This window comes from Periophthalmus magnuspinnatus, chromosome 11, assembly GCF_009829125.3.
Source record: "Periophthalmus magnuspinnatus isolate fPerMag1 chromosome 11, fPerMag1.2.pri, whole genome shotgun sequence".
In the NCBI taxonomy this organism is placed as follows: Eukaryota; Metazoa; Chordata; class Actinopteri; order Gobiiformes; family Gobiidae; genus Periophthalmus; species Periophthalmus magnuspinnatus.
In genome coordinates this window covers 12,017,757-12,033,955 of record NC_047136.2, presented here as the reverse complement: position 1 = coordinate 12,033,955, position 16,199 = coordinate 12,017,757, and the positions used below count along the sequence as shown (strand labels likewise).

At 37.8% G+C, this 16,199-nt stretch overlaps 1 protein-coding gene across 1 annotated transcript in view; it reads left to right on the top strand.

The window, feature by feature from the left end:
• The window catches only part of LOC117378213 (sodium bicarbonate cotransporter 3-like), a 47,080-nt gene that overhangs the window by 5,248 nt on the left and 25,633 nt on the right, over positions 1 to 16,199 (top strand).

Below are 16,199 nucleotides of genomic sequence, written 5' to 3'. Positions count from 1 at the left end.
CTGTCACATGCTTTGTTTTACTATATATGTAGTCACTTTAATTATTATATCGACTTATCGTTCAATACATGTTAGCTGGAATAATATTTATCGTTGTACAATTTCTTTACAAAAAGTGTGAGGATTGTGAGTATTTTAATACAATAATATTTGAGGTGTCGAGTTGAATAAGTGACTTATATGGCTAATTATTGGTGAATTATAATATTTATGTATTGCAGCTCAGGCCTTTGACCTTTGGCCTAATGACACTGTCTATTTAAAATGCTTTACTGAAATTGTCTTACTTTATTGTTATTGTATGAGTTACATAAAGTAGTTTTAATGTTATCGTTTATCACAGCATCTCTCTGGAACAATATATTATGGTTCAAAATGAGTTATCGTGACCTGCCTACATTGTAATATTAAAGTATAATTGGATGCAGTCTGCCTGCTCCTAATCGAGCGTCATCTGTATTTATGTTTTTTAGTAAAAGGTCTCTTGTGCAAGAACAGTTCTTGTAGTACTTCCACTTGGCTCTTCTTAAGAGATACAAATAATTTATCTGCCTGTTGCAAGGGGAAATGTGCTACAGTCTTTTTTCTATTTTCTGGTAAATAGAAAAGCGATGAAGCTAAAGAAGTTGCTGTATTTTTTTTGAGAAATTAGCATTTTAATTATAGTAATTTTTGCTGTCCTCCCCCTCTGTATTAAATATGATTATATTATTGGCTTTTATAGAACACTGTTAGGTGTCGGTTTCTGTTCTGTTGTCAGAAGAACAGGCGCAGAGGCTCGGGAATCATTCTGTAGATTTTTAATTTACAGTCGGGTTAAAGGCAGCGTACAGCAGAATCAGATGCAAAGTCCATGTAACATCAAATGCAGAGTCTGACAATTTGCGATTACATCAGTGTTTTTAATCATCTCAGGGTGGGTGTCACTCGTTCTGTATCAAAGAAGCTATTGTGAAGAAGTGCGAAATGTGGCCTTGGCCAAACTGTAACATTATGTCTGAGAGTAAGAAATGACACCGTCTCGTGGGAGACAGAACATACTGTAATATATTTGTATATTGTTCACATAGGACATCCCCAAACCTGGCTTACTGAGAAACGTCTATACATTAGACAAATTTGTCGGTCTTTCCAATGAGTTTAAAATATTGAGATTGATATTGGCCACAACACCAAGAGTAATTTTGACAGTAGTCACCATGTTATCTGCACCAGCCACAGACTGTATAAAGTGGAGTAAAGGAATATGACATCACCCATAGTGTTTGGCTCCAGTCAAATGAAGCTCATCGAGGCAGCAGTTATAGAGGGGAATTCAGAGCTGATTTTCATATTTGGAATCCTGTATTAGGGTATCATAGCAACCAAAGAGCCAGTTAGAAGCAAGTTGGTTGAAGGTAATGCCACTTCCCATCTGCACCGCTGGTTTAGCAGGGAGGGTGCTTACGCTGTCAATCAAACCTGTTGTAGCAGGAGCGACCTTGGCAAAAGAGGACATCTCGTTGGTCTGTTATTAATGTTCCTATCTTCAATTCAGGACAAAATAGCAAAATAAATACCCCAGTATCATGTAGAGGGGTTAATATGAACATTTTAAGATCAAAATGATGAATCTGCCAGAAGCAGTTACAGAAAGAGCCTGAGTCGATGGAGACGGAGGTGAGCCCATGTGCACTTCCCATGCTCACTTCATATTTGGAACATGGCGGTTTTCAGGTTAGCTATGTCCATTTATGTATACAGTCTATGGCACCAACTAGAAGAGTGACAGGTGACAAGTGAAGACTTTTCGTCTGCCTTAAAAGACCTCTGCATATGACAGTTCTTCATAACTTTCTAGATGTCATCATTTTTATGAAAGGTCCTGCATATTTTACATCTCAAAAATTAACTCCCATCATTTCTGCTAATCTCTGTCCTATTTCTGGAGAGTATCCCTCACAGAACCACAGCGACGTGCGCCTACATCAGTGTGAAGGCTAGATCTGCTGTGTTCATTCATCCGCGCCTGCTCCGTAATTGTTGAGTAAATTACATCTCGGTGACAGACGTATTTGACCTTGAGTCTATGAGAGGGTCATTGTTAGAAGGCCATTTATGTTATAATGAATTAGCCTGACATTTGTCCCTGTCTACTCCTCCATGTGGATTCATCACACAATACACCTGCAATACAGTTTATTGGCTGGGCTGGCGGGAGAGGTTTACAGAATCTGCTATATGTGATCAAATACTGTGTTATTCACATGTTTGTACAGGCGGCAGAGAAAGAATTGAAGCTTAAAAGAAACAAGTCTAAACAGAATGAGGTATTTGGACTTGGGATATAACAATAGACATCCATCCATCCATTTTCTTCCCCTTATCCGGGGCCGGGTCGCGGGGGCAGCAGTCTAAGCAGGGACTCCCAGACTTCCCTCACCCCAGACACGTCCTCCGGTGGGACCCCAAGGCGTTCCCAGACCAGCCGAGAGACATAGTCCCTGCAGCGTGTCCTGGGTCTTCCTCGAGGCCTCCTCCCGGTGGGACATGCCCAGAACACCTCCCTAGGGAGGCTTCCAGGAGGCATCCTGAGCAGATGCCTGAGCCACCTCAGCTGGCTCCTCTCGACGTATAGGAGCAGCAGCTCTACTCTGAGCTCCTCCCGTGTGACTGAGCTCCTCACCTTATCCCTAAGGGTGCGCCCAGCCACTCTGCGGAGGAAACCCATTTCAGCCGCTTGTATCCGCGATCTTGTCCTTTCGGTCATTACCCAGAGCTCATGACCATAGGTGAGGGTAGGAACGTAGATTGACCGGTAAATCGAGAGCTTCACCTTCCGGCTCAGCTCCTTCTTCACCACAACGGACCGATACAGCGACCGCCTCACTGCAGACGCTGCACTGCAGCGTCTGCCGTGCAATAATAGACATATACCGTAAATTTCGGACTACAGAGCGCACCTTGATATAAGCCGCACCAGCTAAATTTGAAGAGAAAATCAATTTTGTACATATATAAGCCGCACCTGAATGTAAGCCGCAGGTTTTCATATTGTAACATGAGATATTTACACAGAAAGACGGTGCACCGACACGCTTTTTTTAAACTGTGCCTGAAAATTGGCACCAACACGACATCAACACGGGATGAACACATCTGCAGGTTTAGAAAATAAAGCTGCACCAACACGGAAAATCTGCTTTTATTTCCTCTGAAAACTTTTGTCGTCTTTTTACATTGACCAAGTTGGATTCATTGATGTCGAGCTTACGTGCAGTGGCTCTATTTCAGGGGTCGGCAACTCGCGGCTCCGGAGCCGTATGCGCCTCTTTCAGCCTTATACTGCGGCTCTGTGTGGCTTGGGAACTGACACAGACACAGCTCAGTCCTGCGTAAAGAGCCCTGATTTTCAGACGTTGTGCGCACAGGGGTCAGGAGCAACTTTGGCCCGTCCCTAATGACACACTAATAAGCTCGTCCGTAGATGTATCATGAAAATCCTGCTGGAAATCGCCACAGAAATCTATTTGATGTAGTAGCAAGTTTATTATCTGCTCTTGTCTCCGCGGTGACGTATCACGTATAACACATCAGACACGACGCACAAAAGTAGAGCCACAAGCGAGTGAAAATGAGCCAAAACAAAAGTCTTTGGAGAGCTTTTTAACAAAGGGGAAAAGGACAACTGAGGAGCCAGAAGAGGAGACTACGACCTCCAAGAAAAAGAAAGATAAATTTAACAGACAATGCCTACTTAAAATCTGGGTTTGTCACTACAGGTGACATACGCACAGAGTCCGCTAGGCGTAACATACGGGAAAAGCAAATGAGGCAATGAAACCTTCAAAACTGCTTTGGCACATGGAGAATAAGCACCTGGGATTAAACGATACGCTACGAGTTTTTTTGTTGTTGTTTTTTTAAAGAAACTGCGGAGTAGAGTAGACATAATCACATAATCAGCGCAGGGCTCCCTCTGATGCAGCGGTTTGGTGAGTTGTATTTTTTTAATGCACTTAAGTTGTTTTTGCCATATTTATCTGCCACGTGTAGAAGGCTTGTCCGTGAAAGTAAAACCTACATTATTCCGTTACATTATTGTTATTATACAGTGTTATCTTCATTTTAGATGTCAAAAAGTATTTGCGGCTCCCAGTGTTTTATTTTACGTGGAAAGTGGGTCCAAATGGCTCTTTGCGTGTTAAAGGCCGACCCCTGCTCTGTTTCCTTTCTGCTTCTTTATCTTAAAAACTGCATCATATCCATTTCATGATGCGCAAAATGATCGTTCAAAATCAAAACTAGTGAATTCTTCAGAGCAGAATCTTTCCCCACGTCTGTCTCACTTTTACGTTTACAGCTAGAGAGCGCCCCCCAGGGGCCGTTATCCAGTAAAATTCCATATATAAGCCGCACTGCTGTAAAAGCCGCAGGGTTCAAAGCATGGAAAAAAAGTAGCGGCTTATAATCCGAAATTTACGGTACCTCTGTAATATAGAGCATGTAATATATTGCACTTGACTAGACTCATTCACAGTAGATGAAATGTAAGTGGTGCTGTGACTGTAGTCATTCAAGGACATTCTGTGTCCTTTGGGTTCATATCTGATGTTGCAAGTTGTCAAATTATCTAACATCATTGAAGTTGAATGGCAGATGTTTGTATTGTTCAGTATTGTGTAGCATCTTTTGTCATTAGGGCTATAATAATAATATAGTTTAATATAATATATAATTGTCTATTTTGCTAATTGATTTATGTAGCAAGTATTCTTCCGCTTAATTTTTTTGTTGTTTAGAACTTGAATATGAGATTTTTACTAATTTTGTGTGAAGCTGCTTGAGTATATCCTGGCTGAGTACAGAGATCGACCAATATGTTTTTTTTTTTTTTATGGCCGATGCCAGTACCGATTGTTTAGAATCCAGAGCAACCGATGGCCGATAAGCTCTGCCGATATTTCTGGGTGGATATGTAGGACAGAATTTGATTATTCTCCCCAAATTATGTAATTTAAATGTACTACAAACTCCCCCCAAGCCCTTTATACCACAAAAATATAAGAGAGTGGTGTAGTCACGCTTTGTGAAGTTATATAAAGTCCAGATATCTGCATCCATTTATTTACAAACAGCTGTGTCGTAAAACATCTTCTCTCGCATGACATGCTTTGGAGCATGTCAATAGACCAGTTAACAATTCATTCAAGTACTAAATTAGCTGACTATTAAAATATATTATTTATGATTAATTGATAAGCCTGTTATAAAATCAAAGTTTGATGCATGGTATGCTGCACCCAAGAGTTATTGCGATAAACGATAATATCAAAACTACTCTATCCATCTGACTCAATAACAATAATGCTCATAATCTCTGATAATCTCAGTAAACCATTTTTAAATGGACATTATCACTAAATGGACCAATAGTCACTTATTCAACCTGCTACAGCTCAAATCTTGTATTAGAACAAGAGTATTAAGTCATCGTAACAGGCCTCTTATTTGATTACTGTAACTTGTTGCAGTGCTTTTTGAAATCTTGCCAAATATCATATTGTGACTTGTGAATCAACACATATTGTTATCATATCCTGACCTTGTATTTGTTCCACAGTTGTATGTAATATACTTGGTTGGATTTTATATGGATTTTTAATGGATTGGTAACATAATGGTGCCGCACTATGCCCGCTCTTATCCGTATGGGGGGTCATTTGCTGTCTGACCTGAATGCCTCTGCGGGTGAGCTCTTGTATGCCCTCCAAATGTTAGTGCGTGTGTGTGTTTTTTAAAGCTCTTGGCTGGAAGATAAAATATTCATGGTGGCACGGTGGGATTGGCTGGGCTGGTGGGAGAGCGGGGTGCTTCGTGTGCTTGTCTTCCTCTGTCTATAAAGCGATGCATACAGGAAGAAGGAACAGACAAGTGCAGCGCTAACCGAGCTAGCTCCCCTCTACCACTTACCCTGCCTGCTGTAAGCCATAACAACCATCGCTGCTTCTTCCTCTCTGCTCTGTGGATGTTTGAAGATAAATGGAGGATTCGGAGGGGGAGCATGCCCTCACGGTACGTGCGCTTTTGTTCATGCGAAGACTGTCACTTGAATGGGACCAGACCGCTCGGCTCAGTCAATGTTTTGTTATAGCTTTTGGATGCCCTTCAGTGTTCTTCAGCTCTGTATGGGAATAGCAGCTAGTGTCATGAGCGGGGCAGGTGGTCTTGTTGTCAGACCTCAGTGAAAATAGTGAGATAGAGAACTGAGATTGAGAATAGAGTAATTCATTGCCACAAATTTGGATTTTTAAATTCATTTGGTAATTCATTCGGCAATGAGAGGGGAGCAGGGGTTCCAGTTATGGCTGCTTAAAGGAACGGGACATGGGGGAGAGAGAAGAAAGAAAGGACACGTCAGAGGTTAAAATGGAAAATGGAAAGTAAAATACCAAATGGTGTTGATTCAGTGACACTGGTTAAAAAGCAGAATTCAACCAAAACATGTGTCTCTGTCAGTGTGCAATTGGATTATGAAAGAATGGATTTACCATTAAGCTTTTCCATTGTGATAAATGTCAGAAATCATTTGTTGTTAGCATTTGTGTTGAAAGTTGCGTAACAGAAGGACGGTGCCTGTTGAGCTCAATCTACAGATCATATCCAAAAATAATAAATTAATAATAGATATCTTTATGCATTTTCCCTTTCAACCTTTTAATCTGTCAGCACTTCTGCACTGTATGAACATGATCTAAGGAGCCCATGCAATTTATTGTTTTATTTTTGGAACAGAACTAGTTGCATCTATATAGAGTAGACAAGAGGACGACTTTAAACTATTGATTGACAAAGCGGTTTATAATGATGATTTTAGTAGTCAACTAGTCAGGACTTTTGACATTTTGCAGCCCTACTGTTTATAATAGAGAAAAATATCAGAATGAGCTTTCTTTATCCCCCAAGAGAAATTGCTTCAACAAAACAAAATATAGAAAAGCAATATTACTATCAATATTAAACTGCAGTTATTAAGTGTTTAACACATGTTTTTGTTTTCCAGCATAGAACATGCTAATCTTCTGACCCATCAAATGTAGGTTAGCTTTGGGAACAGTAGCTGCACTATTTTGTTGCTATTAAAGCGATTATTTAACTTGGGTGAAACATGTTACATAAGATGTAAATACAATATTGGGACATGTTCAATTAAATACACATACACATTTCTGTTAAATGAGCAGTAATCTCCAGGTATACTTGACGTGAACCTCTAATCCACAAACAAACAAAACATGTAAGAGTTCACCATCTTAAAGCTAATCTGTGTAAGCGCCAGAGCAATGCCAGTCTGTGGAGACATGCCTAATGCAGGTTTAGCACTCGATGGGGAGTTTGTGTGTTTGTGTCGACTAACACTTTAGAGGGCATCTGAGGATACATACGTAGTAATAGTAATAGTATCTTTATTGGACATGAATACACCATTTCAACATTTCATTTCACTTTATTTTATTATTGTAATAGTATTTTTGTGTAGGGCTGGACTTGTGTCATAATAGTCCATCTTTTTTACAGTTTTGCAATTTTTCAAAATCTTGATTATTGAAAACACAAATTACTCAAAGTTTAATTGCCCAACCCTATTTTAGCCTTGATTAAGCATTGTTTAAGTCATGATTTTAAGTCACATTACAGACTTAATTGTCACTACTGTTGAATATCCTTTTCATTATTGCAGTATCAGTAATGCAATATTTTTGTAATAATGGTAGGGATATAGTTTATCTGATGTAGCAAATAAACGCAAAAATTCTATTTTCACAAACCATATTTGGGAGTTGTGCTTTACTTCCTAATTATAGGCTTGAATGATGTAGATTATGTTGTGCGTGTGAGAAATCAAGTATCATTAGTATCATTGTGCATAAATAAAACAGAGTAAGCTCTAATCTCTTTTAGGGTTTTCAAAAGTATCAAAAATTAGATACTAATCAATACTAAAACTAGTGTCGAAACTAGATACTCATTATTTTGACCAAAATAATTGCGATTAACGATATTATCACGATAATTATTAAACCAAGGTTTGCAGTTTTTTAAAAAGTCACTGAAACATCAGTTAAGTTTGTAATATTGAGGGTGACTATTTCAGACTATTGAGCGCACCTGAATATAGGCCACACCAGCTAAATTTGAAAATAAAATACTTTTTGTACATATATAAACTGCACTTTAATATAAGCTGTAGCTTTCATGTTGTGACATGAGATATTTACACTGAAAGACAGTAAATTATAGGTATTCAGATTAATTTATGGTTGTTTTAAAACTATGCGCCGCTTCTAGCAAGCTGTGCAATCAGCAGTGCAAAATGCTATTCAACTAGTGCTAACGCAGCGATAGCAAAGTCGACACAAACACGTACCATTATTATTATTATTATTATTATTATTATTATTATTATTATTATTATTATTATTATTATTATTATTATTATTATTATTATTATTATTATTATTATTATTTCACATGGTATATTACTTATGATGGATATTTTTGACTCAAGTTTGTCAAACAATGCAGGATGGTTGTCTTGCAAATGTGCATGTTTGCTCTTGGAGCTGCAACTTTTTTTCGACGCGCTCTGCAGATTGGTGGCTCATCGCCTTGTTGGTCTTGTTGTTCAAAGCTATAATAATTCCACACATCAGACTTCATCTTCTTGAGTGGAGGAAATGTCATCAGGATCCAGATCCACTGCCCACTTGCCATGACGGTGACTGACGATGATGAAGAATCATCCCCAATTCAGAATAGGCACCGAAGCTAACAAGTTTTATTGCTACGATAGAGCGCCCCCTTATGGGCGAACACTAGAACTAACATCTAAACATTGTATTGAAACTGGAAACATGAGGCAGTCTGGTGCTGTAAAGGTGATCATAATTGTGTGCGATGATCACAATTATTAAAAAATACCACGATACCATGATTAATATTGCGATTAGTAATATTATCGTATATGATCCCATGCCTAGTCTATTACGTAGTAATGAAATTGAATTTTAAATTTTAGTATCTTGACAACACTTATCTCTATATTACCTTTATGTTTAGGTGTTGTGTTTTGGCTCTAGACACAGTCAGAGGAAGAGGTCTGTACTAAACGGGATTGTGAGCATGTTATGGTGATGTTGCGTTTGAGTAATGGAGCTCTTGAAGGCCAGGCGTGCTCAGCCTTATGTTTACAGTGTCATGGAAAAAGCATGTCACTGCTCTCTGTGACCTTCTCTGTGCAGGGGTCTTCATATATGTAAAGTTGTAAGTATGTCCTATAGGCAGCAACAACTTGGAGGCAATTGTAACCTAAGATGAACACGTAGAGGGATCATATCGAGATCAATATTGTGAATCTAATTTGTGTGTTATATCCTGACAACTACTGCCATAAATGTTTCATAGTGCATCTTTATAAGTAAACATATAATTTAGTGTTTAAGTTTTTCAAGCATGTGGAGGCTCGCTTGGAGTCATATGCACAATGGCTCTAATGCTACCTTGTTTTTTTTTCACCAAGACCCTGACTCAGTATCTGAAACAGACAGGTATATTTCACTAACAGATTGTCTGTCCAAAAAGAAAATGGAAAAAAAGAGATGTCTACTGAAGCATGGCCATAGACCATTTTCATACTGTATAGAGACAAAACACTAGTATCTGTCATTTATGCCTCAAATATTGCAAACTAGTGTTGTCCCAATTCTAAAATTTCAAACTCAGTTCCAATAATAAGGAATTTACTCAATATTCGATATCGATTACGATAGCACAATGAAGATCTTCGCATGATGTCTTATATCTGTTCTGAGAAAGCTTAAATTTTATCCTGTTAATATGATTTTTTGCAGTATCGATGAGTAATTAGTTTTGACATTAGTTTTAGTATTGATTAGTATCTGTTTTTTGATACTTTAAACAACCCTATTGTAAACCCAATTCATTGTTCCACCCTAGAAATAAGATCAGACCCGGAAAGGTATTTGTTGTGAATTAGTTTAACCTGTATTTGGAGGAGCAGCTTCTGTACAGCTCCTGTCCAGTCACAGCTGTGCTCCGGAGCAGGGTGACCTTTCACCTCCACAAATGGAGTCTATGGGTGGTCACTGCGGTTACTATTTTAAACTGAAACTTTAGCACATCATCTTACATCACATGTTTAGATATTTAACATAGGAGCACGTGTGAGAATGAGCAGCAGTCATAACACGTGAATGTCTTAGAAAACATATGGTACAGACAGACGAATATTTGATAGTTGTTTGTGGACATAAACAGATGCAGTAAATCTGATTTGTTGAGTGGTATTTTAATCCGCTTAAGTAGAACAAGACCACACTCACAATGTTGGAAGGTTTCACGGTACAAATAATATACAAAGCATTTTTTTTCAAACATCATCTAAATAGTTTGAGGTGGTAATAAGATGGGATAGTAACTTGAAGGGCTAACTGCATTTGCCTGCCTAGTTTTTATATTAACAAGGAAGTATTAATCATGTTCTGTACTTAAATTAAATTGTACCATAAAATATAGAATGACTTCTATATCTATGAGAAATTACTATTCAATTAATCACGCTTTTAGCCACTATGCTTTTTCCATCTTCTTATCACACAAGTCTTGTCAAAAACAGCTAATTGTGATTTGTTTGACTTGACATTAATACCTTGCCTTTAACCAGATTTGGGACTGGCTAAGAGTGCACTACTTGTGACCTCTGGTGATTGGATCGGTTGTCAGTACTGGATCTTTACTGCGTGTTGTTGATCTGAATGTACTGGGGTTTGAAACTGAAATTAAATTCATTTTTGAAGTTCCATAGTTTCCTCGACAAATGACAATATATCCTTCTTGTTCTGCATAAATTAACTCTAGTTAACGCTAAAGTTAACACTAATACTTGAGATTTGTGCAAACATATTCTGAAATGTGTTTTATGTATTTGTTTAGCTGTCTGTGTAATCCCTCAGTCGTTCGGGTGTGATCCATAGTAAAAGAAAAATTCAAATCTGTCAACTGGACAAAAAGTTGTCAGAGTGAACTACTTTTTTTTTTAGCTGTTTAAATTTCAGTGTTTTTGTCAATTTTTCTGGACACATATACAATGTGAACTTTTTTTCCCCTCAGCCCTACAGTGTGCTATGCGGAAAAACATTAAATAACCATTGTCATTGTCTCAGAGCTGCTCAGGTGATTATGATGCTAATCCTCAATCAACAAAGCCTCAACACACAAGGTCCAGGCAGCAGAATTCTTCATCCAGGAGAGAAATGTATTTTTATGGAAATGGTATGTCCACCAATCAGAGCAGAGCAAGTGTGTGCAGTGACTTAGGGACTGGGCAGGGGATGTGTCGGAGCATAAGCAGACATGTTTTTGATGCAACCTGACCGTTTTTTCTTACACCTTTCGGTTTCACTTTCTCCTGCCTAGTAATATCAGCTGTACCCTTCTCTGATTGGCTGACAGACTTGGAAGACTCGACCAATTAGGCCATCTGGTGCAGTCAAATCCATGAATTAGTCTTGGGAAATGGGAAAAAGTGCATATTTAGATTTTATGTAATTTGATAATGAATGAATTATAAGTATATTTTTACCTTCACAGTAAAAGTCACAGTATCGATTCACTAAGTATCAATTCACTAAGGTTGGAGGTATTGTCTCTGCCTAAATTATTGTACTTATTGGTGGAGGATATGGCAACGTTTATATCATAATTTCTAGATTTCAGATCACCATTTTTATTTCATCAGAATCCCTGTACACTTTTTTCTATTGTCTGTAGTACATAACAAAGCACATGTTCTTCTGTAAGTTCCCACTTCAATGTGATTGGTTAAATCCAGCTGTCACTCACTCAGAGCCTTACTCTAACCAATTAGAGAAGTGAGTGGGAAAAAAGTGCCTGTGTTTGAACTGACAGCTGCATTAAATATTAAACTGAGCAATAAAGTATAAAAGTATATTAGTATAAAACCAAAATCTTAGCTCACAGTTCAGTTTTAATGATCACATTGCCTTAGCTGTAATGAAAGAAATATCAAGGCTACAAATTGCAAAAAAAAATAAATAAATAAATAAAATAAAAAACACAAAATGCATAGCCACTTTAATTGCAACATCCACCCAGCCTGCAACCCTAAACATCATGTAATCTCCCCTCACAAATCTGGACCCTGCTCCACGTCACACCGCTCACTGTGGTATTCAGTCTATATGACAGCATGGCTAAAATAAGAACTTTCTCAAGCCCCAACACCCCCCCTGTCACACACGCATTTGGTTCTTGGGGACACTATATTGACTTGCATTACATTCATTTTCTTTCTTGAGATTTCCTTGATTAGGGATGTAGGGAGTTCTTTTACTTAGATAACAAAAATGAAATAAAATGAGGGACTTCGCTGTTGTTTAGTCATGGTCTATATAATTGTGAATAATCATTAGTCATTTGGTGTTTTTTCATTGAATAATCAAAACATATTTATAAAATGTTTAAAAATATAAATGTATAATATTGTAAGTGTACCCATACACTTAAATTTATGGATGCCACAAATTTAAAAATTTGAATGCGTGGCATCCATACATGTGAGTGATCCTAAACTAAATCATGTAGTTGATCGAATAATAGAGGATTTACGTCATGTAGACTTGATTTTTGACACCATAAGTGAGGCACGTCCCCATGATGTCAGTTTGTACAGATCTGAGTCCCCACAACATGATAAATACCCTCCCATTAACTTAACAAATCGATTGCACGCGGAGCCTTCCTCTTTATAGCCACATCTGCTTGTAATGGTTTAATTTAAGCTGCCAAATGCGATTACCCTACAATGTATGTCCCGGGGTCCTTTTGTGCTCTGTTTAGCTTCAGCTCTGTAGATATCGGTTTATATAACAACTATCATGTGTGAATTCAGATGTGGCGTCTTTGCATGTGGTGGAGGAAGCCGAGGCAATCACTCATTAAAGATTTTATTTGTGGTCGGGCCGAGTAGTGCAAAGGGTATCACATTGCCATATTTTTTTTAGGACACCCACGATGACCTCAAGCTTTGGATGTCTTCTGGTTAGGGCCAGTAAGTCATGGGGAAAGCTAATAATAGTTGTAACTTGTAATTGGATTTTATTGGCTTGGTGCAATAAAGTGAGTCGCCAGGAATGAAAATACTACGACAACAGTACAAATATTTCCCACAGAGAACAGTCAGCTGGCAGCTGTGTATTTGTCGGATCAGAGCAAAAATTGATAAATTGACGAATTTCAGAGAGCAGAGTTAACAGCAAGTAGCATGCTAACATACACTTCCTGACTTTTAGAAAATAAAATGCTTTATAATTAGATGCAGACATATTTTGACCTCAAGAGCTGCTTATACAATGTATCTATAGTGGGCAAGACAGTTTGCTCCAATACATGGGTAAAATCGAGTACAGGGCCTTTAATACAGTCTACCATTATCTTGCTGTGTTCTTACTTTAATTGGGCAGCTTTGCCCCTGTGTTTCTGTGGTTCTGTGTCAGATAATTATTTCTCAAAGGTTATGACCTGAGTTTTAATGGCAGGAGGAGCCAGTCTCTTGACACAGCACCCACCTGCCCTCAGCCACATGAGGCAAAATAAAAACATTTCCACTTACCAAAGCAGCTTGTTGAAAAAGCCATTAACTGCTTTTATATTACAAATAATTTAGGGTAACAAATGCAATGTATGAAATGTCTCAAATATATAGTTTTGAATTTGAATTGGGTTGGAAGGTTTGGCAAAAATGAATACCTTGATTTGATGAGTATGTGCATAAAGGTACAGAAATATCAGTTATTTTTAACTTTCTTTTTTTTTTTGCAAACTTAAATAGTTTTTATTTCATATGAAATTTGAAAATCATTTGTGTGTGTGTATATACACACAAACACACACGCATTCGTGTATACATAAATGCATAATTGTGGCCGATTTCTTATGTTGTCTGATTTTTCCTGTTGTGTCTGATTTTTCCTGTTGTGTCTGATTTTTCCTGTTGTGTCTGATTCTTCCTGTTGTTTTGTTTTTTGTGTCTTGGCGGCACGGTGACTGAGTGCCATCACTCATGTCTCACAGCAAGAAGGTTGGTTCGATCCCCGGGTCACCAAGCCTTTCTGTGTGGAGTTTTTCATGTTTCTCCCCGTGTCTGGATGGGTTTCCTCCGGGTACTCCGGTTTCCCCCATCAACCAAAACATGAACGCCCTTCGAGACAACTGTTGTTGTGATTTTGGGCATTACAAAAATAAATGAATTGAATTGAATTGAATAAATATAAATTATATATCTTCTAGGGCTGAGTGATCATTTTATTTTTTCTGTCAAGCACTGTGACACTAAAATTAAAATATTATTTGACAAACATATACAACAAGAATTTCTGTACAGACCCAAACTACAACATTAGCTGTTTTTGCAGAATAAGTGTTTGTAAAGGAAATTCTGGTAATTAAAAAGTTGCAGCCATTGAAATTGTTTGGAATTTGGATTCTGATCTTATCCTGCAGCCTTAATATCTTCCACCTCTATTTCAAATGCTGCCTCAGTGTTGTATTGCATGTGACTTTAGGTTTGACCATCTGACCTATAATATCTAGTATATTCTTCTACCTCACAAATGGGTGCACTGTTCCTCATGCACCAATTGAGTGGTGGGAGATAGTTGTCTGTCAGCACTTTGTTCCCGCCAGTAGAAGCCAAGCTAAGGCAAGCCAATTCCTCGAGCCAACACTGGAGCCAATAACTGTAAGATTATGCATACCAAACTTTCTTCAAATCTGATCATCCACTGAGAAAAAAATCTCTTAGTAATTATTATCAGTATCCACTTAATTAATATTTCCCGGAAATATTTTTTACGAGCTCATTTGTCACTGTCTAACCTAAATTTCAAAACAGTTTCAACAGAAAATAAATCACTTGTCCTTGCAGTTTAATGACGCAATTCATCTCCATGCAGGTTTTCAAAAAGGTTACGTGCTATGTTTTATGATCTAATGAATCACTGGAAAGATGTCTGCCATTTTCATCTCACCCTCATTTGTAAATTATAGCCTCTGTTTTATCTTTGCTGTTTCATATCTCACAGAATAAGTGGTGCTCTTGATTAGCATGTCGGGTTGTGTGTATTGGTAGGTAGAGACATGCACGTTTGATAAAAAGTTCCAGCTGCATGCTGGATCCAAAAACAAAAACAGCTGAAAAAATACTCTCGAGGCTCAGGCTGATAAAGGCACAATGAAGACTTTGATCTGAGGGCCTTTCTGTGACTCTTAAATGTTGACATCATCACTCCAGTCTGGGTTTGTGTACGCCTCCAATTATACTTCCATTTCTATAGTGTTGATGCTAATATTGTGTCCTTCATTCTTTCTTAAATATATATATATATATATATATATATATATTTGTATATAAACTGTACATATTGTAATTTTACATAGGATTCCACTGAACAATTGTAATGTTATAACTTATTTCAAACTGGCATTTTGTATTCATTATCTTTCCTGTCACATGGTTGGTCAGGTGACCTGTACCTGGGCTTGTAAAAAACGGGTGTGAAACTGAACACTTCATGTCTGAAGAAGGGCTTGACTCTGAAACGTCACATTGTGGTGCTATTAAAATAATTTAAAAAAATAGGAGCTTCAAAGAACTGCAGTGCGGATCTGTTCTCTTTTTCTGCGGGTTGTGTGTATTGGGCAACAAGTAACTGACAGCCCCAAATGGGTCATTGATTTGAAACGACTGAACCTTCACTCAATTCAAATGGAATTAATTGCACCCTTTCACAACTCTAGCGGGATATAACTCAAAGCGTTTAGTTTAGAATTACTTACATTGTTTATTTGATTCTCTACTTAATGGTTTTAGCAAAAGAAGGTTGAATTCTGGGCACAAGTTTTAGAGTGTATATATAATACAATAATATATAATATAATAATATAATATATTTCACCACTCATTCCAAGTTACTTCTTTTCTCTTCTTTCATTCAGTCGGCAGAATTCAAACTTCTTTTGCTGTGGGCCTATCTTGAGGGATTACACAGACACGTACTGACTTTGTATCTCCATTTACAGATTTTCACATTTAAACTAGACTATCACATATAATCTCTTTG